Source organism: Podarcis tiliguerta, assembly GCF_965153285.1.
Source record: "Podarcis tiliguerta genome assembly, chromosome: 10".
NCBI lineage: Eukaryota > Metazoa > Chordata > Lepidosauria > Squamata > Lacertidae > Podarcis > Podarcis tiliguerta.
The window spans coordinates 16079803-16103761 of NC_139543.1; the positions used below are offsets into that span (position 1 = coordinate 16079803).

The following is a 23959-nucleotide window of genomic DNA, read 5'->3' on the forward strand; positions in this document are numbered from 1 at the left end:
CTCAAAGGCAGCAAAGGTTTAGTGGGAATTTGAACCCTGGTCTTTGAGGCTCTTGACTGACACCTCACTAGATTCATTTCTGTTTCAATAACCAATAACCATTTTATCTTTTCTTTTCACTCTCTAAGTTTTTCCCCTTAAAAAAACAACCCCTGCAGAAACGTTTATCATGTTGAATGCTAACTAGGATGAGTGAATAACCCCACTGATTAAAAACCAAACCTTGTCTGTCCCCAAACTCAAATTGCTACAGGTGTCTCCTCCCCCGCTCTTTATTATGGGTACATCAGAGTTTCCAGCATCCCCGCAGCTTCAGCAAACATCTTTTGAGTAACCAGAGGGAACAAAGGAATCCCTTCATCTATCTCAAACAGAACACCTCATGACAACAAACTGCATTAGCTCAGGAGGGGAAATTAATCCTATGAAAGGGGCCTCCTAGTTCTGAGCAGCCTTAATTAGAGCCTTCCCGGTCTGTAAAAAGAAGCAATTTTGCAAGATCAATACCATTTTCAGTTCACTATAATGAGTGTAACACAAACAACAAATGTGGCACACACCACTTTATGCATGTCAGGGGCCATGTTGAGTCAAGTAATTTCAAGGTTAAATTAGGCTGACTTTGGAAGACATATTCGGCTGCTTTTATGTGATCCCTAATGTAAAGAAGCAACCAAAAAACCTATTGAATCTTCCCTGCTGATAGGCAAATTGGTTGGCGGAATAATCTGTCTCCCAACTGTTCAGTATTCTTCTTGTGAGGACAGTAAAGGAACTTCGGTTCACAATGAAGAAGCAGAACCCTGTGCAGTCCTCTATTAAATCTATCAAGCTTTCCCATGCAATGTGGGCCAAGCTACCCCAACTATCACAATGGGTTTATTCTATAACCAGAGGTGCCCCACATGCAGCATCTTAGAAGCAATTTTCAGAGTTTCTCATATTTTTAAAAATAGTGCTCGTGTCAGGTCACATGTGAGTGTGTCTGGATGATTGCATCTCAGCTTAAGGAGATGAAATATAAGCTTTTTGGGAATGTGAATAAATTCTTTACCTGAGCCAGCAAACAAAATAGGAAGGCTTCCATTAACTACAGTGTCCCATTTTGTCTAAACTGTGGCTAGCAGATTGGGGACAAGCTAGCATATTAACCCAACCACAAATTGATAGTTCAATATCTTGTATTCTTCTAAAACTATTAAAGTGTGTTCTCATTCACAGAGAGCACGTGTTGCGGAGGGGTCTGGCAGGCCACCCCTCTGTTGCTGGTGGGTTAGTTGGGCAAATTTTGGTGTTGCAGTGATTAGGCGGTTGGGTTGTTGGGCAAACTTTGGTGTTGCCATTTAGGGGGTTGGACCAAAGGTTATAAAGTGAAGTCACACAGCACTGACTGGGCTCTTTTGCTGTGTGCAGCGGATCACCCGCCCACCCTCCCTAATTTAGGGCTGTTGCACTTGACCTTGCTATGCCTGTCATGGGGTCGCCTGCTTTTGGGGCAAGGGCCTGGTAGGAATTTTGTCCAATTGGCTGATTGGCTGGTGCCATTTGGTTTTTGCCTACTGTGTAGCAAAACGTCACAACTTGTAAGGTTGAGGTTAGGCATTGGTTAAAAAACTGGTTGGTGGAGGGGTAAGGATTGGCAGTGCCTGCTCCTCCAATGCTGCTGTGGAAAGGGAATTCCGTTAAAGGAATCCAGGGGTTTGCCATTCTTTGCTCTGTACCCCTGAAGGGGGCTTAGGGCCATGCAAGCCCCCGGGAGCATGCGGGGGAGGGAGAGGGTCTGTTGCCCGGCTCCATGCTCTCCCCAATATTGTTTTCCCTTACTGGCTTTTGCTGGAATCCGGAAGTCAGTTCTGTCCCGGGGCAGGAACAGATAGCCGTAACCAATGCCTAAGCAACCACTCACATTTATGTATTTTAATAAAGTTCTGGCCAAAATTATGCAAAAACCTTAAACAAAAATTATGTGTGAAGTGTGAATTATATGGGGGTGGCTTGGAGGACCTCGACATGCAATTCATTTATCTGAACTAGGAAACTATAGTTAACACAATACTTCCCAATTTGTTTGCACGCTTGCACAGGGATGGTGTATATCTGCTTATTTAGTTAAGATATGGCCATGTGGCTTGGACCAGGCTTCCTCAACCTCAGGCCTCCAGATGTTTTGAGGCTACAATTCCCATCATCCCTGACCACTGGTTCTGCTAGCTAGGGATCATGGGAGTTGTAGGTTAAAAACATCTGGAGGGCCGAGGTTGAAGAAGCCTGGCTTGGACAGTTAATATGGATGAGCTTTAGGCCATATGACTCAACACCAATGTCATGTGACATGTACTCTAAGTTTGAACACAGATATTTGTTTTTGTAAAAGTAATTGCAATTCATCACTATCATGAAATTTACAATTTTCCATCATGTTGCTTTAGGAAGAACAAAATGCATCCCGATTGATTCACATGAAACAAAATGTCCAAACTGAAGTACTAACTGAATTAAAGCACAACTGGTTTGCTGGAGCTAGTTAAAGTTCAGGTCAATAGTTTTATTCAGGGACTTCTGAATCAGATTCTCTTTCTACTATGTGCTAATTAAGCAAAAAACAACTTTCTCTTAAAAAAGAAAAAGGATTTGAATAAAGGGGAATGAAAGATTAAAAGTGAGGCTTAAAAATATTCATACTCCGGGCAAATGTGCATTAAGAGAGACCAGCAATTATTCCAGAATATTATTTAGGGGGACAGGGAATTTGAGAATCAATACATTTTTGTACTGTGTTGTGAAACAAAACGCCTGAACTAATGTTTCAAGGATAGTAGTCTACAGAGAAGTCTCAGATTTCAATGACTTTTTGAAGTTAGGTCTCTATAATCACCACTGTGTATAAATATTTGATAGCACCACTTAATACATATGTGGTTTTCAGCTTATTGTAAGTTAGAGAATAATGTGTTTAGGAAGTAACCTTGGATTTTCAACAATGTAGATATAACTTTGGCATGGACTGGCTTGAGCGACATGGCTCGGGAACCTTTTCTTTTTTTCTTTTTCATTTAAGAAAGATCAGCTTGTGAATGTTATGGGTCTGCAAAAATGCGGTCGAACTGGAAAAACACCTATCATGACCTCTCTCTCCATTTAGCAGATATTAGTATATAGCAAGTAAAAACATAAATAAATCAAAAGAAAGAACAGAGGATCTTGCAAAATGCTATAACCCATTCTGGGACATCTGGGACAAACTGGACATTGGAAGATTCTTCCTTTTCACATTGCACATAGTTGGTGATGGCTGTCAACCTAGATGGCTTTTAAAGAGAACTACTCTCTCTCTCTCTCTCTCTCTCTCTCTGTGTGTGTGTGTGTGTGTAGAATAAGGCTATCAGTAGCTAACCCAGAAATAGTACCTTGGGTTAAGAACTTTGCTTCAGGATGAGAACAGAAATTGTGCTCTGGCGGCGCGGCAACAGCAGGAGGCCCCATTAGCTAAAGTGGTGCTTCAGGTTAAGAATAGTTTCAGGTTAAGAACGGACCTCTGGAACGAATTAAGTTCTTAACCTGAGGTACCACTGTACTACTAGAGGCCGACATCCCTGCTCATGTTGCCCCCACCACCACTCACCCCCTTGCCAACAACCTCCCTTTACATTTCACTGAAATGCCCACATTCTTTCACCCTCCCAACCTCACAGCTTCTCTAGCTCTCTGCCTACTCCAACCCATTCCACTGCCACTCTCTATTCCTGTATTCTCATGTTGGGAGTTTGCCTGGCCATCATACCGCAGCGTGACTTTTTTCTTACAAAAATATTTTTTCCATTTAGATATGGAAAGCAAGCATAACTATTTGGATAAGATGTGAAGTCATGGAACTTCTTTATAATTTTTGACAGCTGACAACGGATCTTTGTACTTTATTTATAGGCACTTTATTTCCCAGGGTATCCAAATGTGTATTCAATCTCATACTAGGACTTTAAATGGCAGACAGAAATTGATCTTTCCTTTCCTTTTGCTAAAGCTCACAGACATCTCCCAATACTCAGGCGACTGGAACAATCTAAATGCCTCCAAAGAACAATCTGGTTTACCTCTGAAAACCGGTCCAACATTTCTACCTGCAAGAGTCTAATACAACAGCGCTGAATCAACCTTTCACAACAAGCCAGTGTAATTAAAAACCACCATTTGTGGCACATGACAAGTATGTACACATCACCACATTTGTTTTATGGAAACAGCATTTTCACGGCACTGATATATTAAAGGCCACGCTGCTTGAGTTTAGCAAACACTTAACACAAACCAGCTCATCTGGGAACAGAACAGGAGCTAATACAAATAAGCATGAGAGTGAGCTACTCTAAGGAGAAATATATAATCCAACTCAAAACTGGTTCTAGCAGGACAGACCTTATCATTTCCCTGTGTCCCTCTGAAACTACTTTCTAGAAAGAGAAAATAGAATACCTGGTATATATTCATTTCAGTGTACAGTGGTACCTCAGGTTACATACGCTTCAGGTTACATACGCTTCAGGTTGCAGACTCCGCTAACCCAGAAATAGTGCTTCAGATTAAGAACTTTGCTTCAGGATGAGAACAGAAATCGTGCTCCGGCGGCACGGCAGCAGCAGGAGGCCCCATTAGCTAAAGTGGTGCTTCAGATTAAGAACAGTTTCAGGTTAAGTACAGACCTCCGGAACGGTACCACTGTCCTTTGCAAGGGAGTGTACACAAGTATGAAGAGCACAGTTGCTTTCAGTTATGTTGTATAAATACCCGCTGCCTTGTGGGACATGTCCGGAGGAAGAAAAGGCTAAGGAATAAACCCTACACAAACCCAGAGTGGAGCCCCTAAGATGGTTGGATGTCTTCTTGAACTCCTCCCTACTGCAGCTCAGCTGGTGCCAAATGTATTACTCTGCTTTCCTATGGGCCACATCAGCGAGGCTGATGGGTGGCGAGTGTCTTGTTGTCTGGGCAGCCCAGGATCTCCATATACACTGCCCCGGCTTGCGCCCAGGGGAGGTCACTTTGGTGCTGCGAATGCAGCAAAAACAACATGGGAGGCAGCAGTTACAAGCAGGCACTGCGATTTCCCCAGCAGTTTGACTTCACCCCTGGAGGCAAAGTCCATTGTCAATAGATCAGATACAGGCAGTCTCTCTACGTTGTGTCCATAGGAAAGTTAATTATGTGCAGAGAACTGTATAAATGTCACATGTAGATAATATATGAGCAACTATTGCATTGCCATGTACACATATATGTACACCTTTTTTTGAAGTGGCCCTCAGCCTTATCCCCATAACTCTGGTAGCATGCATAGGGTGCAACTCCACTAAGATTTACTCAGAGCAAATCCACTGAAATTAATGAACATGCCTATGGAAGAACAATTAATTTAAGCAGGCCTACTCTGGAGTAAAACTTAGTTGAATGCTGCTCACAATCCCTGCCCAAAGTAAACTAAGATGAAAGTAAACTAAGGATGCAATTTGATGCAATTTGGTGTTGTTGTTTTATAGAGGTTATTGTTTTGTTTGTTACTATGTTATGTATTTTTGTGTTTTTATATTACAAACCACTTTGTCATCCTTGGGTGAAGGGCAGTCTAGAAATTAAAAAAAACAGAAGCGGCAGAAGCTACCAAAACAAAAGTGCATGTTAAAAATAAATTATTCTATAAGCTATGATCTCTTTTTTTAAAAAAATAATTTTTATTGAATGATTTTATGTTACAAAAAACAATACAGCCATACTACCACTAAATATAATTAAGAAATAAAAATTACATACATCAATATTTAGTTTGTTATTTGTTATTTACCGTCTTATTTCCATCTAAGCTATGATCTCTTACTGCATTATGAATATCATTTGGAAAAGCCTAAGGTTTCAAGAGCTAAGCTAAGCTCCCAACGTATATAGTTTTGATTTATTTTAAAAATATTATACAAGTGAAATAAATATATAAAACTGAAGCGCTGAGATACACAGCAACAACTGATGACCATATCAGAACCCCTGGTGACTTTCATAGTTGAGGCGTTAATCAATTTACAGAATTGTGATGATAACTAAAATGCCACTACAGTTGACTTGGGTTCCATAGTTAGGCTCCAGGAATTGTTCAAAAACTTGAAATCACGTATAGCCGGAACTCCCACATGTTTTCCACCTTACTTACTGAGCTCTGGGAGGCTCCTGCGAGATTTTGCAGGAGCCTTGTGGAGCTCTTAAGCATTCTGCCTTGTGTGCATTTAATTTGTGCAATTGCATGCTGGTCGGCCACCAAGCACATAAAGCTGCGATCCTGCAAGTCAGATGTGCAAAGTTCTTACTCAGATGCTGCCTGAAGATTCACTGGTTGCTTTATGTGGAAAGTTTTTTCCTTTGTTTTTTAAAGGAAAACCATGCAGTATTTATGGCCATATGTGCAATGCTCTTATCTCATTACATGTGTTTTTAAGAGTCCTTGACAGCATCAGGAGTTGCCTTGAGGCAAATAAGTTCAACAATTACTAGTTTTAGTTACTAAGCTGCAGCATTCAGATCAAATATAATAGGAAGACATCTTAAGAAAAGTTAATTTTGGTCCTAAGTGAATAGAGATATCGGCTCTGCAAATTGTTAGTTGATGCATAATTAATTCTAAACTTATAACTACATTGCCGTCATAGAAGTCTTCTCTGTGAAGGGAGATTGGAAAGATAATGAAAACGTTTGTCTTCGAAGCAGTGAATGAAATGGGAAACAATAAAACTATAAAAGTAGTACCGGAAAGCACTACACCATCTTGCCCAACACCAACTGCAGAGCTAAATCAATTATATGATTTGATATAAATCATTAAACTATTTGCTTCCTTAAACTAATGGGAGTGAGCGGTGTTTTTAATGAATGTGTCTTCCATTTGAGTTATGACAGCTTAATATATTGTTATATTCACAAAGCCAATACAGTTTAACGTAGCTCTCAGAAATGTGGATTCTGGTCTCTATTTTCAATAAGTTAAGTAAATCTTCAATTAGCAGGAGATTTGCTCCTCACCTTGATTTAGATAGTTCATACAGTATGAGATAGAGATTTTACTGGCCAAGTAAATCAGCCTAATTTTTAATTGTGCATGGCAATTTCTTTACATTGATATAGGACATTACCTTCTTGAATTCTTTACCATAACACAACAAGGTGGTTCGATATTAAGGCTATCTATTGAGTTCATAATCAAGGTGAGATCAAACTAGTGACTTTATTGGTTGGTAGTGCAAACTCTTTGCTACTGTGCTATGCCAGTTCTTACACCAAGGCTGCAGTCCAAAATGATTACTTGGGAGTAAGGCCCTTTGAACTTAATGGAACTTACTCCTAAGCTGATAGTGATATGATTCTGCTGTTGTATTTTTTGTGCCATAAGGTTCCATAGGTATCGAACCACTGGTATAAGAAATGCAAATGTTACTTGCTGAGACCACAGAAGGACAAGATTCCCTTCACTGAAGATGATATGGCAGAGGGCCACACAGAGAACTTTCTCTAGTCGTAGCTAGAAAATCTTTGTTATTTACAGTCTGAACTAGTTTACCTAATATCACGTGCACGTGTTTCATATACTCCCCTTGCCTAAAACTGGAATTACAATGCTGCCTGCTGGATCAAAGAAGCTTCTACTTTTTTCCCCCCAGTTAACCACTTCTCTAATGTTTTTATCAACCCTAAACTTCAGTTAATCTTACCTATGGTTGGGGAAAAGCAGCCAGTTTTGTAAAAAAACTGGATTTCTTCCACTAACATAGTTAAGACTAGCAGCAGTTTATCTAATGACATGGCGAACTACAGTTAGTTTAAAATAGAAGTGAAAGGTTGTAAACTCTTCCTCATAACCTCACTGGAGGAAGAGTGGTGTCATGGTCCGGTTCACAGGCGATCGAAGTCCCGGCTGGGAACGTCGGAACCGGGGGCAAGATGGCGGGGTGGGAGCAGGAACAAGAGTCCAGAAGCCAGGAGTCGGGAAGCCAAGAGTCCGAGGGTCAGAGAGCTGGGAGTCAAGAAGCCAAGGATCCGAGGATCAAGAAGCAAGGAATTATGAAGTCGGGGGGCCGAGGGGCAAGAAGCAAGGAGTCACGAAATCAAGGGTCCAAGAGTGAAGGAGTCAAGGAACCAAATGCAGCAAGGCAGGGAATGTGGCAAAGAGCCGCAGGGAAATGCTGACCTTATATCCCTTCCCAGCTCTTGCCACCAGGTGCAGTGAGTTACCAATTGGCCTCACCTGTGCCTTGCCTCTTCAGAACAAACTTAGGAAGGCCCCAGTCCTGGTCACAGGGCCTGGCTCCTGCACGCACTCCTGACAAGTGAGCTAGTACTTGAGCCTAAGCTCACTGCAGTTCATCCTCATAACACTAACTCAGGATGGCTAACTCAGATGTTAGACTCCAACTCCCATCAGACCAAACCTGCTTGGTCTATTGTCAGGGATTATATCAGTCAAGTAATGTATGGAAGACCACAGGTTAGCCCTCTTTCCAATAAACCGTGATATAGTGTTACATCCTAGTGCAACTAATGTTAATGCAGTAAGGCAAGGTGATAAGAGTTTCAGTAGATAAGTTACAGCAGGGGTCCTCCAGATGTTGTTGGACTCCAACTCCCATCGGTCCCAGCTGACATGGCCAATGGTCAGGGATGATGGGAGTTGTAGTCCAATAGCAAGTGCAGGGGACCACATTGGCTTTCCCAGAGCTACAGTGTTAGAGAAAAGGGGGGAGAATAATCAGGCTTTTATGCAATGTCGCCCCCCCCCCCCAAAAAATAACTTTACTCTTCTCTCCTTCACAACCGTGTTTTGAAATCTCCACATTTTGCATCAGAGAACCAGTCTTGTAACTGGCACCAAACTGAATCACCAGTGAGTGAATCAGAGGCAGCTGAGCAAGAACCACTGTTTATTTCTAGAGTTGCTGATTTTTGAGAACTAAAAGAAGAGAACAATCTTTAGAAGCAGATTGCAAATATTGTGAAATATGACCACTTGGTTTGCCAAAAGAAAAACTGAAGCCCAAGTTCCCTGACCATAATAAGCTTGAGGGCGCTCAGAGATCCCTTGAGAGTTCACTTTATTTTTTATGCCTCTGTGATGAGATAGTCGTCATTATTTTTTTGTGGTAAGCTGCTCCAAGAATCCTAGCTGGCTGGAAGAAGCAAGTTGCAAATGATTTATAAATGAATTACCATACAAAAAAAAAAAAATGTTTTAAAGCTAATACAGTGGTACCTCGGGTTACAGGCGCTTCAAGTTACAGACTCCGCTAACCCAGAAATAGTACCTCGGGTTAAGAACTTTGCTTCAGGATGAGAACAGAAATTGTGCTCCGGTGGCGCAGCAGCAGCAGGAAGCCCCATTAGCTAAAGTGGTGCTTCAGGTTAAGAACAGTTTCAGGTTAAGAACAGACCTCCAGAACGAATTAAGTTCTTAACCCGAGGTACCACTGTATTACCTGGCTGAAGCTTGGAATAGAGGTGGACTAATAAATGAAACGTTAATTATAGGTATTCAGTGAAGGAAATAGATGGAACGGAGTGAAGAACTGTAACACCTGGTGCTTTGATTGTCCAAATAATTTTGCAAAAGATTCTCTCAGCAACCCTTACAATAACCTCGTAAGGGTATCCTGTCTTGTGGGCACTTGAGGATTGCAGGAGAAGCAAGTAGTATCTGGTGAAGTCATGTCGAGGCTGGTGGAGTTTTTTCAAGGTAAGCAAGGGCAAGTTGTGTCAGGCAAGGCCAGACAAGCAGATAAAGTCAAGTCAAAAGCTCTCTTCTGCAGAGGGCAGACAAAAATGGAACCTTAGATAGATCCAAGTGAACTTTGCTACCGGAGGCTCTCTATGGTAGCTATAGGATCTCAAGAAGTTGCTAAATCCAACTGAGACCTCATACAGGCCAACAGGACCCATAGTTTGTGCCAGATCAGGGGTCAGCAACCTTTTCCAGCCGTGGGCCGGTCCACTGTCCCTCAGACCATGTGGTGGGCCGGACTTATTTTGAAGGTGGGGAAATAAACGAATTCCTATGCCCCACAAATAACCCAGAGATGCATTTTAAATAAAAGCACACATTCTACTCATGTAAAAACACACTGATTCCCAGACCGTCCGTGGGCTGGATTTAGAAGGCGATTTGGCCACATCTGGCCCCCGGACCTTAGGTTGCCTACCCCTATGCTAGACTCTCCCTCCTACTCCACAGTGGAGCTGGTCGTGCTGGAAAAAGGCCTTTGCCTGATTTAACAGTCTTTGGCAACTAAAGGACTACGCAGAGGTTATGTAGGGGATATACTCTGAGCTCAAAAATGGCTGCCATGGGCACCTTACTGGTGAGTGGTGCCACACACACACACACACACAAGAGCTGCCAGTACAGCTGTACTCTCCAATTTACTACAGTCATTCCCATGCTGTGTGCAATGGTGAGCGCCTCTGATAGCAGATAATTCTGCGCCGGGAATGATTGAATGATCCAATCATACTAGACAAAGCAACGCGGCAGAATTTACCTGTCCCCGGCACAAGCTGATCTGAAGGAAGGAGAAAGCAGTGAATCATACAGAGGCACAGCCACCGCCTCATTTGTGGGTGAACACTTTGGGCTCACAGGAGCCTTTTAATTAGGGAGTTTAAATGTTTGCAGCATATTAGCGGTTTTCTCAGTTTCCACATTGACTGCTATACACATTACATTGTCAAACAATGAATATACATAAAAAGTGTGCAAAGCTTTTCTATTCTTATCTTGGAGCACATGCCATTGTCTGATTCATGGGTCACATGTGCACCAGTCTCGCTTCCTCCTCCTCCTCCTCCTTTTTTTTCTTTTTGGAAGAAGGGAAAGGAAATTGAACCCTGCAATCTTGTCATCATACTGCCAGTGACTTAATGGCCGTTACTGTGAAGAGATTCTTTATGTGATATATTAAAAAAAAAAAAGTCAGGGTATCATTGGGTGCTTTCAAGGATAATGATGTACTTGCACCCTGCAATTAAATCAGTACAAATGTGCAGTTATAATACTAGATTCAGCTGCAACCTTTCAGTCACATGAATGTGGCTGAAATCCCATGCTTAAAAAAAGAAAGAAAATCCATTATTTCAGGAGGACAATTATTTGTTTAATTTATGGCTCCCCGGTTCTCTCTCACTCTTAAACAAAATGCAAAATCTTTCTGAGGAGAGAGAAGCATATTAAAGTGCTACTTGCACTACCCAGAGCAGAGCAGGACTGATATATATATATATATATATATATATATATATATATATATATAAAATTCCTAACAACGAAACCCTCCTTGACTTTATCAGAGAGATCAATATTCTAAATAGATATGCCCACAAAAGCAGAAAACACTTCCACAAAACACTTCTGGGACTAATCTACAAACATTGTCGGCAAAAACAAAACAAAACAAAACTTGTGCTTGTGCCCATTAAATAATATACTGAAAAGCATTAAGCTGAATCACTTATGTTAAAGATACATTCTCTCAATTGAGAGAAAAAAATTGAAACACTACAGATAAACATTCAATATCCTGAGAATTTAAAGCTCAACAGGCATAAACAAAGAAAACGTTGAAGAAAAAGAAGGCGTGCCAAATTAAGCTGATTCTAAGAAGTCTGTGTAAATTCTTCAATTCTATCTCTTTCTCTTTAAGAAAGCAAAATAAAACCACTAACCAGCATAATTCTGGTAGATTCGATTACTTGGCAAACACAATAGGAGAACTTACCAAAACTAGCTGATGTCCTCTCATCTGCTAAGTCGCAGTTTCCCCTCCAGATTGATATACTGTACCCATTCTTTTTATTTTACTACTGGCCTACATAACTTCTCATTTTCTTCTGGAGAAGCACTGGGAATGAGGAAGCAAATCTGCACAATTTCAACATCTCTCTGGGCAACACAGAAACCTAGCAGTGCAAAAATAGCATTTTTAAGGGACCTCCCCTGCAAAGGAAGGTGTGGTCTCCAAAGTGGAAGCCCTTCTAGACCATATGCTCTTACTTGACCACCATTTGCCAGTTTCCTTCTAAATAAAACGTGGTACATATTTTCAGGGTACAGTTCCACCCATCAGGTATTAATATCCACTTGGTCCCCACACATAGTTTCAACAATGGGAGGCAAAAAATTTAAACACAACGCAATAAAATATATTCAGTGATGGAAGTATCATAAAACAAGTGAAAGTGTATGTTCGCAACACATGTTCAAGCCTAAATTCTATCCCCACACATAATTAAGACGTCTAGATATGGACAAAGATTCTGAACATAGGAACATGTTTGTTATTGTAGAGCAGTGTTTCTCAAAGTTAGGCTTCCAGCTGTTTTTGGACTACAAATCCCATAATCTCTGACCACTGGTCTTGCTAGCTAGGGATGATGGGAGTCGTAGTACAAAAACAGCTGGAGACCCAAGTTTGGGAAGCACTGGTGTAGAGAACGCAGCCCAGTTTGGTACTTCAGTGACCTGCAGGTCACTGAAACAGGAGGCAGGGGCGTGGGGGGGGGGGCAGGCTGCCCCGGGTGCCATCATGGAGGGGGGGTGACAAATTATCAAGGAACAATTACTGCCCTACCAGGTTCATAAAAAACTTAAAAAAAAAAAAATGCCTGCTCCAAAGGTCTTATCTTACTACACTAGGGATTATATAGCTATATATGAAATTTCATGCATACCACTTAATATCTTGACCCTCCTCCACAAAAATAGCTGTTTACTTGGCCGTTTTCCTATGTCGTGAAGGCTGAAATTTCAATTCAGCAGAACACTTACTGTTCCCAACCCTAACCCTGCAGAAAGCCATCTAATTAGACTTTAATTTGATTTTGACATGTTTTTAGGAGGTAATTTAATTATTGTTTGATTTTATACCAGTGTTAGGTATCTGATGTTAGCCGCCTTGAGCCCGACTTTGGCCGGGGATATAAATAAAAGTTGTTGTTGTTTCCTTTGTAAGAAAATATGAAATAACGTAAAACCATTTTTTTCAAGCAAAAAAAAAATAGAAATCAATGCGTGGGAGTGACAAGAAATTTTCCGCACTGGGTACCACCTGACCTTCCTATGCCTCTGACAGGAGGAATGGCAAGTAGAGAGCAGGAGATGTATATCTTGGCCCTATGAGAGAGACAGTACTGTTGGTGTCTGGGAAGGGCTCTGATGTCTTCAGAGAAAGACATAAACAAAGCACCCACTTGCATACTAGACATTCCAACAGGAATAGAGACTCTTGCAAGTAAGAGACATGACCCGCCTTGGCTTTAAAACTAGGTGGGTGGGAACTTGTTGTTACAACTTATCAGTTCCCTACTACAGTCTTGTCATTGGTCCCTGGACACATGAGCCTTGGCCCTTATTCCTAGACCACATTTATCCCTGTCAGCCAGTGTGGTATAGTGGTTAAGAGCGGTAGTCTCGTAATCTGGTGAACTGGGTTCGATTCCCTGCTCCTCCACATGCAGCTGCTGGGTGACCTTGGGCCAGTCACACTTCTCTGAAGTTTCTCAGCCCCACTCACCTCACAGAGTGTTTGTTGTGGGGGAGGAAGGGAAAGGAGAATGTTAGCCACTTTGAGTCTCCTTAAAGGGAGTGAAAGGCGGGATATCAAATCCAAACTCTTCTTCTTCGTCGTCAATGATTTTGTTTTCTTTGTTGTAGATTCTGTTGTTGCAACTCAGCCAGGGTACTTATGACAAAGGTGGGTAAGAAAACGAAGGAACAAAATAAAGGAAGCTGCCTTATACAAACTCAAACCACTGGTCCATCTACCTCGGGATTGTCTACAGTACACAGACCAGCAGTAGCTCTTCTTGATCTCAAGACATATTGTGATTTACTAGTCTCTTATTGGCTTAACCTCTTGCTTACCTCCCAAGTTCTCCATGTACAGGCAAAGCATATAATCCACAGGAGCTACTGAAAGAATTACAGCTGCCACAGTTCACGGCATCTCAGCAGCTGAGGAATGGGGGTAGAGCATAGGTAGGCAAACTAAGGCCCAGGGGCCGGATTTGGCCCAAATGCCTTCTAAATTCAGCCCACAGATGGTCCGGGAATCAGCGTGTTTTTACGTGAGTAGAATGTGTCCTTTTATTTAAAATGCATCTCTATTATTTAGCTAGTTATTTGTGGGGCACACAAATTAGTTATTTGTCCGGCACAGGAATTCGTTCATTTATCCCCCCCCAAATATAGTCTGGCCCCCCACAAGGTCTGAGGGACCGTGGACCGGCCCCCTGCTGAAAAAGTTTGCTGACCCCTGGGGTAGAGGATGTAAGGAGAAAAGAAAAGCATCCATTTTCACCTCTCCATTCCTCACTGCTGCTTCCACGCTGACAACAGGGGGAAAGAGGAAGAGCAAGGGAGGGCAGTGGAGACCAGAAGTCCAAACTTTTTCATAACCTTGAATTGGCCCAGAAAGTGTTTTCTGGGTTCTACAGGCTTTTTTATGGAAATCCAGGAAAGTTCTAATTCAAGCCTCAGAAAGCTCTATAGCAGTGTTTCCTAAATTGGACTGAGGTACAATGGGAGGGGGCACTGAATAAAAATAAAGTGGTGGTGGAAGCATAAAGAAGAAAAGGAAATTTTGAAAAACAGTCCGTACATGTTTCATCTGTTGTGACTCACAGCTGTCCATGGAGGCACAGGTCAGTTCTGTGCCCAGGGCAGCTATCTACCAGCTCCATCTGGTACGCAGGCTAAGACCCTACCTGCCTGCAGACTGTCTCGCCAGAGTGTTCCATGCTCTGGTTATCTCCCGCTTGGACTACTGCAATGCGCTCTATGTTGGGCTACGTTTGAAGATGACCCGGAAACTACAACTAATCCAGAATGTGGCAGCTAGACTGGTGACTGGGAGTCACTGCCAAGACCATATAACACCAGTCCTGAAAGACCTACATTGACTCCCAGTACGTTTCCGAGCACAATTCAAAGTGTTGGCGCTGACCTTTAAAGCCCTAAACGGCCTCGGCCCAGTATATCTGAAGGAGCATCTCCACCTCCATCATTCAGCCCGGACACTGAGGTCCAGCTCCAAGGGCCTTCTGGCGGTTCCCTCCCTGCGAGAAGTGAGGTTACAGGGAACCAGGCAGAAGGCCTTCTCAGTAGTGGTGCCCGCCCTGTGGAATGCACTCCCACCAGATGTCAAGGAAATAAACAATTATCTGTCTTTTAGAAGACATCTGAAAGAAACCCTGTTGAGGGAAGTTTTTAATATCTAATGTTCTATCACGTTTTTAATATTCTGTTGGGAGCCGCTCAGAGTGACTGTGGAAACCCAGCCAGGTGGATGGGGTGTAAATAATAAAATTATTATTATTATTATTATTATATGATGCTTAACGCCAGGTTGGGCACTGTTTGAATCCAGCGGTCATGCTGGAGGTGAGGGGTTTTCCCCAGGCTTGACTAAACCCTTTTCGACTTCATCCAGGCCCAGGAAGTAGATCGCAGTTTGCCTGCCTATTTACAACAACATCTTTCTTTACTATGGCATAGGACATAGGTAGAAATATAGATAGATAAAAGAACACAATTTTGTCACAGCATCTTTCTGTTTGTTCGCTTAAAGAAGGTAGATTTCCGGGGGGGCTCTGACTATTTATTTATTTTCTTTATTTATTTCTGAAAAGGGGGCAGTAAGACAGATAAGTTTGGAAGCCTCTGCTCTACAGGAAACTCTGACAATGTATCAACAGTTTCACACATCTCTGTTTTATATGCATGGATCCTGAAATCCCCAGCAGAAAAGACACTTGAAATATTTCCTTAGTTCCAAGCAGGTTTAGCAATGTAATATCTGATTCTAGCTCTTGGAATATTGATACTAACATCCAAGAATATGAAATGTTATCAGCCCTACTTTAGGCTAATAGGAAGGTGATCTTTCCGTTTCATTAATTACTTTCTTTATTCCCCCTTCAGACAGTTTGGTTTTAATCTGTGCAGACAGCAGCAGAATAATTTGCACCAAGAAAGTTAATGAAGGGTTCCAAGATTGCAGAGATTAATTTTTCCAGGAGTTCATTAATTTGCAAAGAACCAAGTTTAAGTTATTTGAGACACAGAAGTACAAACTAAGTTTATGGGATTTTATATAAAAACGTCTCTTACAATATACCGTATTTTTCGCTCTATAAGACGCACCAGACCACAAGACGCACCTAGTTTTTGGAGGAGGAAAACAAGAAAAAAAATATTCTGAATCTCAGAAGCCAGAACAGCAAGAGGGATTGCTGCGCAGTGAAAGCAGCAATCCCTCTTGCTGTTCTGGCTTCTGTGATAGCTGCGCAGCCTGCATTCACTCCATAAGACGCACACACATTTCCCCTTACTTTTTAGGAGGGAAAAAGTGAGTCTTATAGAGCAAAAAATACAGTATACCCCCCAAAAAACATAGCTGCGGGGATATTCCGTCCTATACTGACCAACATGGCTATATTGTTTGACATTCTTTTAGCTGTTGGACAAAAAAGACCTGCACACTTCCAAGCGAAGAAGAAGAAGAAGAAGAAGAAGAAGAAGAAGAAGAAGAAGAAGAAGAGTTTGGATTTGATATCCCGCCTTTCACTCCCCTTCAGGAGTCTCAAAGCGGCTAACATTCTCCTTTCCCTTCCTCCGCCCACAACAAACACTCTATGTGGGGCTGAGAGACTTCAAAGAAGTGTGACTGGCCCAAGGTCACCCAGCAGCTACATGTGGAGGAGCGGAGACGTGAACCCTGTTCCCCAGATTACGAGACTACCACTCTTAACCACTACACCACACTGGCTGTGAGACCCCAGACCAAGTTGGTAACTTTGATTCAGAAGCAGACTTTTATTGGGCGAAGTGCACCTTATGATATTACTGACTTTCAGAACAGTATAGCATCAAAATATAACATGTTGTCCTTCCCCCAACTTTTTCCCACATTCTAGGTAATTGATATTATAGTTTGAAGTCTTGTTTATTCTGTTATATTTTACTCCAACAAGACCTATTTATACTAAACAGAACCCAGTAAGGCAGACATGTATGTACAAAAGTATTTTTTTTAGAAAAATGTGAATCCATTAAGAGCCCAAGATGAAATAACAGAAATATTAAATGATCAATACATTTTTTTGGAATTTTTAAATCATGTTAATTTTTTAATCACTTCTTAAAATGTTAAATTTTGCAGCTTATCTTTACATTTTAAAGTAAACCGATCGTGCAACATATCATATGGAAGCCTTCAAAGTTCTGAAGAGCTTGGTATTTTTAGTTTTGAAATATCTCAATTCTGGGCTGAAGGTTCTTGTGCAAGGCCAAAATTGTCTCCCCCCCCCTTTTTTTTTGGAAATTTCAACCCCTCCTAACTCAAAAACAGGATGAAATAAATAATAATTATTTTAGATTTTAAACTTGGATTTGGATCATTCAGCTAGTGTATAAAATATTAAGAAAATTGGATGACATGAGGTAAAAAAAAAAAATGGATCACTTGATATGGAATGACCCTTCTGCTAACTAAGATGAAGCTAAAACAACAGACTGATGGTATTTTTCTGCCAATTCTGCAGTGCCCAACCCATCGCACTATGAGCATGTTTTATTTGCCTATTGAGTTTTCACTCCGCCGCTGCTACTGGCAATCTAGCCTGCATCCCCCGGGACCCATTCCTTCCCCATAATTAGAAAAAGAAAGCACTCCATTAGTTGGTCCTGGCATAATAACTTTCTATAAATATATGAAGACTTATGTACCAGTATCTGCGAAACAGAAATGTAAAACCTTTAAAAATGAGATGTTGCTAGGGGGCGAAAAGAGGATTACAACATGCATGCTGTTAAAGCACTTCCGAAAAGTTAAGAGATTTATGTTGACTAATAATTTCTAATTGAAAAAAGCTGCAATACTCTTTGATGATGCTCGGCTCTTTCTCAAAGTGCCTTTGTCGAAGCACCTCCCTCCCTCCCTCCCCTCCTCCCAGCTAATCCCATCAACAGTTCCCAGGTGAAGTATTTTATCAATACCCGTTGGGATCCCAATGCATCTTTAATGTGTTCTTTTCTCAACAGCGGTAAAAGGCTGCACTCCCCCCCATCAAATGCCAAGCAATTTTTCAGAAGCTAACGGGTGTTTTATTGAGTGCAGATTAAAATACTATTCTAAGTGTTAAAATAATTCATTTAAATATAGGAGTGTTCAAAATATTTGATAAAATAACCTTGAGAATCTGGCTCCTGTTTTCAAGGGGAGCTTTTAAAAACGAAGCTGGGAGTTTTAATCAAAGTCAGACTCGTCCTTTAACAAGGAATTCAGATTAATGAATTGAACAACACAATCCTGTAGATTTCAAGGAGTTTTTAAGGTTAATTGCATTTGACAATATTATGATTCTATTTCTCCTAGTAGGTATCAATATTGTGGAAACCTGCATTCCATTTTGCAGGACTTGAAATGATTTGCACACAGCGTCCATCAATGGAATCAGATGCCAAGACTCCTGAGGCACAAAAATACCCTTCCGAAGACTTCGAAAGGCAATAATTAAGAGAATCAAAATATTTCACATTAATATGAAAGGAGCCAAAAAGAAAACTATGTCATATGCAGGTGCCTCTCTTGGCTGTTTACGTTTTCCCAAAACAGGTTTTACATTGGCCATGCCATAATGAGTAAGAGAATTTGGGGTTGCAGATATAACAGAAATTGGTGTCGACTTGTGGTTTGTTTGGAGGAAAACAAACTCAGAGTCTGGGTTCAATCTAGTTTGCTTCCCTACTCACACAGCAGAATCAAGAAATTTTGGGGGGGTGGGCAAAGTGCTCATGAATGCTCAACCATAGTTTACTAACTATGGTGGCATGTTGCATGCAAACCAGGCCACATATGCCAACATCTCCTGCAAAGACTGATTCAGAATGAGTCTTGCAAGCAACAAATAGTTTGTCAGTTACCTCGTCATTACCCCAAGCTAATGCTGAACTTACTAATCTACAATCAGTTGCCAGGTAGTGACCTGTCTTGGGGTGCCTGTGCTGCCAAGTTCAGCTTGGGATCCTCATCAGAAGCCTTTCTCCAGGTCTTCACCACCACCACTAATCGAACTTATTTTTATATTAAATTAAATTACATTTCTATCCCATCTTTCCTCCAACAATCTCAAAGGATGATGAAGGGTTTCTTCTTCCTCAATGGAAGGTGAATGGTTTTTATCTCCACAGCCAACCTGTGCAGTTGTTTTTGGTAGAGACATAGTGACTGAACCAAGGTCAGCTTGATGACTGGCCAGGGATTTGAATCTCCTATGGCCTAGTCAAACCTTTCACAGTATTCTTTTGAAGTTCTCATGCTCCCGAAGACCCAGAGTAAAACTTAAAATTCTCTATAATTAGCACCCAATTGCGGTTATAGAAATAAAGTCAATGTTTTAAGTATTGAAAACATAGTCAGGCAATCTCTGTCTCAGTATTCTGGTCACATAGTCCTCTAAGTAAGGACTGTTAAACCACGCTCTCTGCATTTAACCACATTGTATGAATCTAGCTTCCATAATTAAATTTTCTCTTCGGTTTTGCTTGTCAGGTGCCTGCAAATTGCAGGCAGATGTTTTCATCAAATTATTCCTAAGGGGAAGCTTAAACCTGTGCTGCACTATCTATACTAACACAAAAAAGTCCTTCATATGCAGCTGGTTATGTGCTTCATGACAGAATACACTTTCTCATTAACAATCACGAATGCCAAATTCACTTAACTTTTTTTTATTTTTTTTTGTCAAGCGTCATTTTATTCTTATGGCTGTGGCTGTTTCTTGTTGTTCTCCATGACTACAGTTGTCATTCCTTGAAAGAGTTGGTTTATGGACTATCAATGGATTAATTAGGGATGAAAGTAAAAACGGCAGCAACCTAATAGCTAGAAGAACCTTAGACACCATTCTGCAACCAGTGTCGTGAAACATGAAAATGGGCAATTGGGGTAGGCAGAACAAGGTGCCAATCCCCCATGAGCCTGCCAAGACCCTTGCCACCACTTGTACATCTCCACGCTGCCAGCTGTTGTGTGGCAGCTCCACTGCAATCTCATTCTTTCAGGGCAAAAGGTCCTGACAACCACACAGCTGGGTATGGCCCATGGGACTGCATGTTGCCTACAGTGTCAATAGGACCAATGGGACATAGCAGCAAGGGGGGAAAACTACTCTCTGAGACATATAGGTGTGTGAGTGCATGCAAATAGTTATCATATATTCCACATGGCCTTTGCACAAGAATGATGTGTGCCTCAAATATTTGCCTAGGGAAAACCTTGCACCCCGATATGAAAACGGCTCCACTGGGAGGAAGGGCGTGGTATAAATTGAGTAAACAAACAAACGACACAGGGAAATTTGAGTAAATAAATTAATGGCATGAGAATGATCTCTAGGGAGAATGATCTAGAGCAGCCTTTCTCAACCTGTGGGCCTCCAGATGTTGTTGAACTACAACTCCCATCACCCCTAGCTAGCAAGGCCAGAGCTCAGGGATGATGGGAGTTGTAGTCCAACAACATCTGGGGACCCACAGGTTGAGAACCGCTGATCTAGAGAGTCACAGGTCAATCCGTTGCCACCTTATTATACACACTCCCGCTAATGTGCATGATCATCAAATCAACAACAATGGTCAATTCAGCTACTACTGATAAAACGTTTACAGTATACCAAGATATTGGGGGCTCCCTGACACTCCAAGAAGAAAGCCATCAAAGAAACCTACCGTCACATATACACTACAAGTGTCTAAATTGTGTATGACAACACAAGGAAGAGCTTTAGGGTCGGAAAACAGCCGTACCCCTTCACACAATGAAATTCACTACAACAAAATGCGGTAATGCCCACTGTCTTAGATAGCTTTAAAAGTGGATTAGAGAAATTATTAACAGAGGAAAGGATTGCCAATGTTTCCAATGTCTCCCCATAAAATAAAGTAAGGCAAGCAATTAGTAGAAAACTCAGCTATGAGACCTACCTTAGGACAGTTCAAATCACTAGATGCTAACAGGAACATGCCAGACCTATTTGTTCCCAGCAGTTCCCTTCTTTCCCTACCCAGTGATTTCCCCAGTCTTCCTAAGCAGTTTGAAATATCTGACTAGGCAGACTTTCAAACTACAGTTATAAGTGCTAACTCGGAAACATAGCTCAAGAGAGTTCGGGGGGGGGGGATATCATTAATGGAAACACGTAAGAAATGCCAGAACTGGTTTGCCATTCCAAGGGCTATTTAAAAATTACATAAAAGAAATATAACATTATTTACCCACATACTGCATAAACACTCCTCAAAAAGCAAACAAGTTAAAACAAGTTCTTACCTGCAGTGAGTCATATGACAATCTCTGAACTTTAGTCCTGGGAAGAGACTCAACCTCAGGTTTTCTTCAAATACCATAAAATGCTCTAAAAATAAGGAAGGTAGACTGATGTAACCATTTTTTCCTTCAGGTCTCACAGGAGTCAAAAACTGGAGCTCTGGACAGATCTGCCAATAAAGGAAAGAAAGAAAATTATATAATAATCAAAAGCCAAATAAATGTGTGCATGCCCTAAATTGTTTGTGCTCTGAAGGACCTCTTCCTGTATTGCCAGCTAGCCCATGTCTTAAGATCTCAGGGATAAGCCCTGCTCATAGTTCCACTGAGACCTATAATCTGTGGTACAATAACAAGAAGCAGAACTTTCTCTGTTATGGAAACCTTGATGAGGAATTCCCTTCCCACAAAGATTCACTTGCCCCTGTCATAAATCACTCCTAGGTGTCGGCTCAACACATGCCTTTTTTTTTAAAGATCTAATGTGTTTCAGTTGAAAGTTTTTGGACTGATTGTTAGACTGGAATGTCAGTTATTTTTGCTTTAATGTTAATGTTTTATGGTTTTTGCATTGATTTATGTATTTTATATTTTGTCAAGCCCTGCCAGAAGGCCCTCGGCGCAGGACCTCAGTGTCTGGGCAGAAAAAAACACACATACAGTGGTACCTCTGGTTACGAACGCTTCAGGTTATGAGCTCCGCTAACCTGGAAGTAGCTGCTCCTGGTTGCAAACTTTGCCCCAGGATGTGAACAGAAATCACGTGCCAGAGACGTGTGTGCAGCAGGAAGCCCCATTAGCGAAAGCGCGCCTCAGGATAAGAACGGTTTCAGCTTAAGAACAGACCTCCGGACGAATCAAGTTCGTAACCAGAGTTACCACTGTACTTGAGCATTGGCTAGGATGTTAATGGGAGTCAATGTGGGAGACCAGGATTTGAATCTCCACTCAGCCAGCTCCCTGAGTGGCCTAGGGCCCAGTCACAGTCTCTCTGTCTAATCTACACCCTTGTGCAAATTAATTCGCAACCAGAGGTACCACTGTATTTGTGTCATTGGCCTTTTTATACAGAAGACCTTCCTGTGCCACAAGGCTTTGAACTGAATTGCAGATGTTGATTTTATGACGTCCTGTATTGCTTTGTATAGCCTTATATGTGGCTATTTAATTGTTTCATTACTTCAGTGTTATTGTAATCTCCTTGGCTTATATCCAAAGAACTTTGAGAAGAAAATGCATTATAATGGTATCTACAGCAACTGATTCTATTGAAGTTACACTTTAATGTGAAGGCATGCATTTATATATATACAGTATATAAAAAACAACAAGATACGGATAAGTTCACTTATTCCTATAACATCACTCATTTAGCAAGAATATAGTTAAAAATACTAAGAATGGAACATCTTGCCATCACTACTAACAAAAAATAATAATTTCTGTCAGCTTTCCTCGGGGGAACAAGATGTATTTATCAAGATTAATCAAACCTAAAAGCTTGACAAGACATTATGTTGTAAAAATGCAAGTAATGACACCTTTCTCATGCCTCAAATTCAGCTATTCTACTAAAAACCAGTTTCAGACAAGATCTTTTTTACTCTATAATTCTCAGCACTAATAATACATAGAGTAACACAGAAGCGCAATGAGAAACTTCTTCCATCTTGCCCAGCCCTTGCAATCCTTCCCCTTTATTGAAAAGTCATCACCACTCTGTCTAGCACCTATGACATTTTCCAATCAACTGCCCAGAAAAACACTGATAGAGGTAAATGAAATTGTGTATTCTCCTTTGCGCTCCATGTTCTGTCTCCAACATCAATTAAAACAAGACATGAAACAATCTGGTAGTTCAGATACCAGTGGCATTTGCTTCTGGCGTCAAATTCCACAGTCTTTTTTTGTGTGCAAACAAAACTGCTCGGTATTTGCAACAGTAGCTGGACAAGAGTGAGAAACACAGTGAAAAGCATACACCAGACACACAGATAAGAGAGAGAGAAAACAACTGCCACCATCCTAGACTTAAATTCACTTTGAGTAGCGTCAGCTTTCAAATTTGTTCCAGAAGACTTGTTAACCAGTGAACACCATTGCAACATAATCAGGCAACATCTTACTTTCATTCATATCCTTAGAAAACACACACACACACACCCTTAAAGTCAACACAAACTGTCTTTCAAGCCATCAAGTTGTATATTATGTATGAATTACTGTGATCTCATTTCCTCCTCCCTCAATTGACTTTAGCCATTTCCTCTGACTAGTTCTTACTGTTTCAACATGGAGTGCATAAATTTCATTGCCTCTTCGGACTAGAAATCCCTACTTCACACACACATTCTCCACCATTGTCATAATTGCTAGGTGATTTAGAAGGGCTTTCTACCATCACTAGTCTACCCCTAGAGAGACTTTTATCTTTAATATTATCTATGCACCTTGCATGCACACAGAAAGGGGCTAGTGAGTGCACAGGACTCATTTGCTCAGCAGTGTATTCTGTTCCCCAAAGTTTCTTTAACTGTCAATTTCCACACTATAGTTGA

At 41.2% G+C, this 23959-nt stretch overlaps 1 protein-coding gene across 4 annotated transcripts in view; it reads right to left on the minus strand.

Annotated features, from left to right (window-relative positions):
- The window catches only part of PLXNB2 (plexin B2), a 337649-nt gene that overhangs the window by 215831 nt on the left and 97859 nt on the right, over nt 1-23959 (minus strand). For 2 of the 4 annotated variants that reach the window (XM_083399241.1, XM_083399242.1), the window contains exon 2: nt 21405-21571. The gene's annotated coding sequence lies outside the window, so the exon portion shown is untranslated. Of the gene's footprint in view, nt 1-11792; nt 11912-21400; nt 21572-23959 lie in introns of those variants that run through there. The other 2 variants (XM_083399243.1, XM_083399244.1) reach the window with 2 other exon arrangements.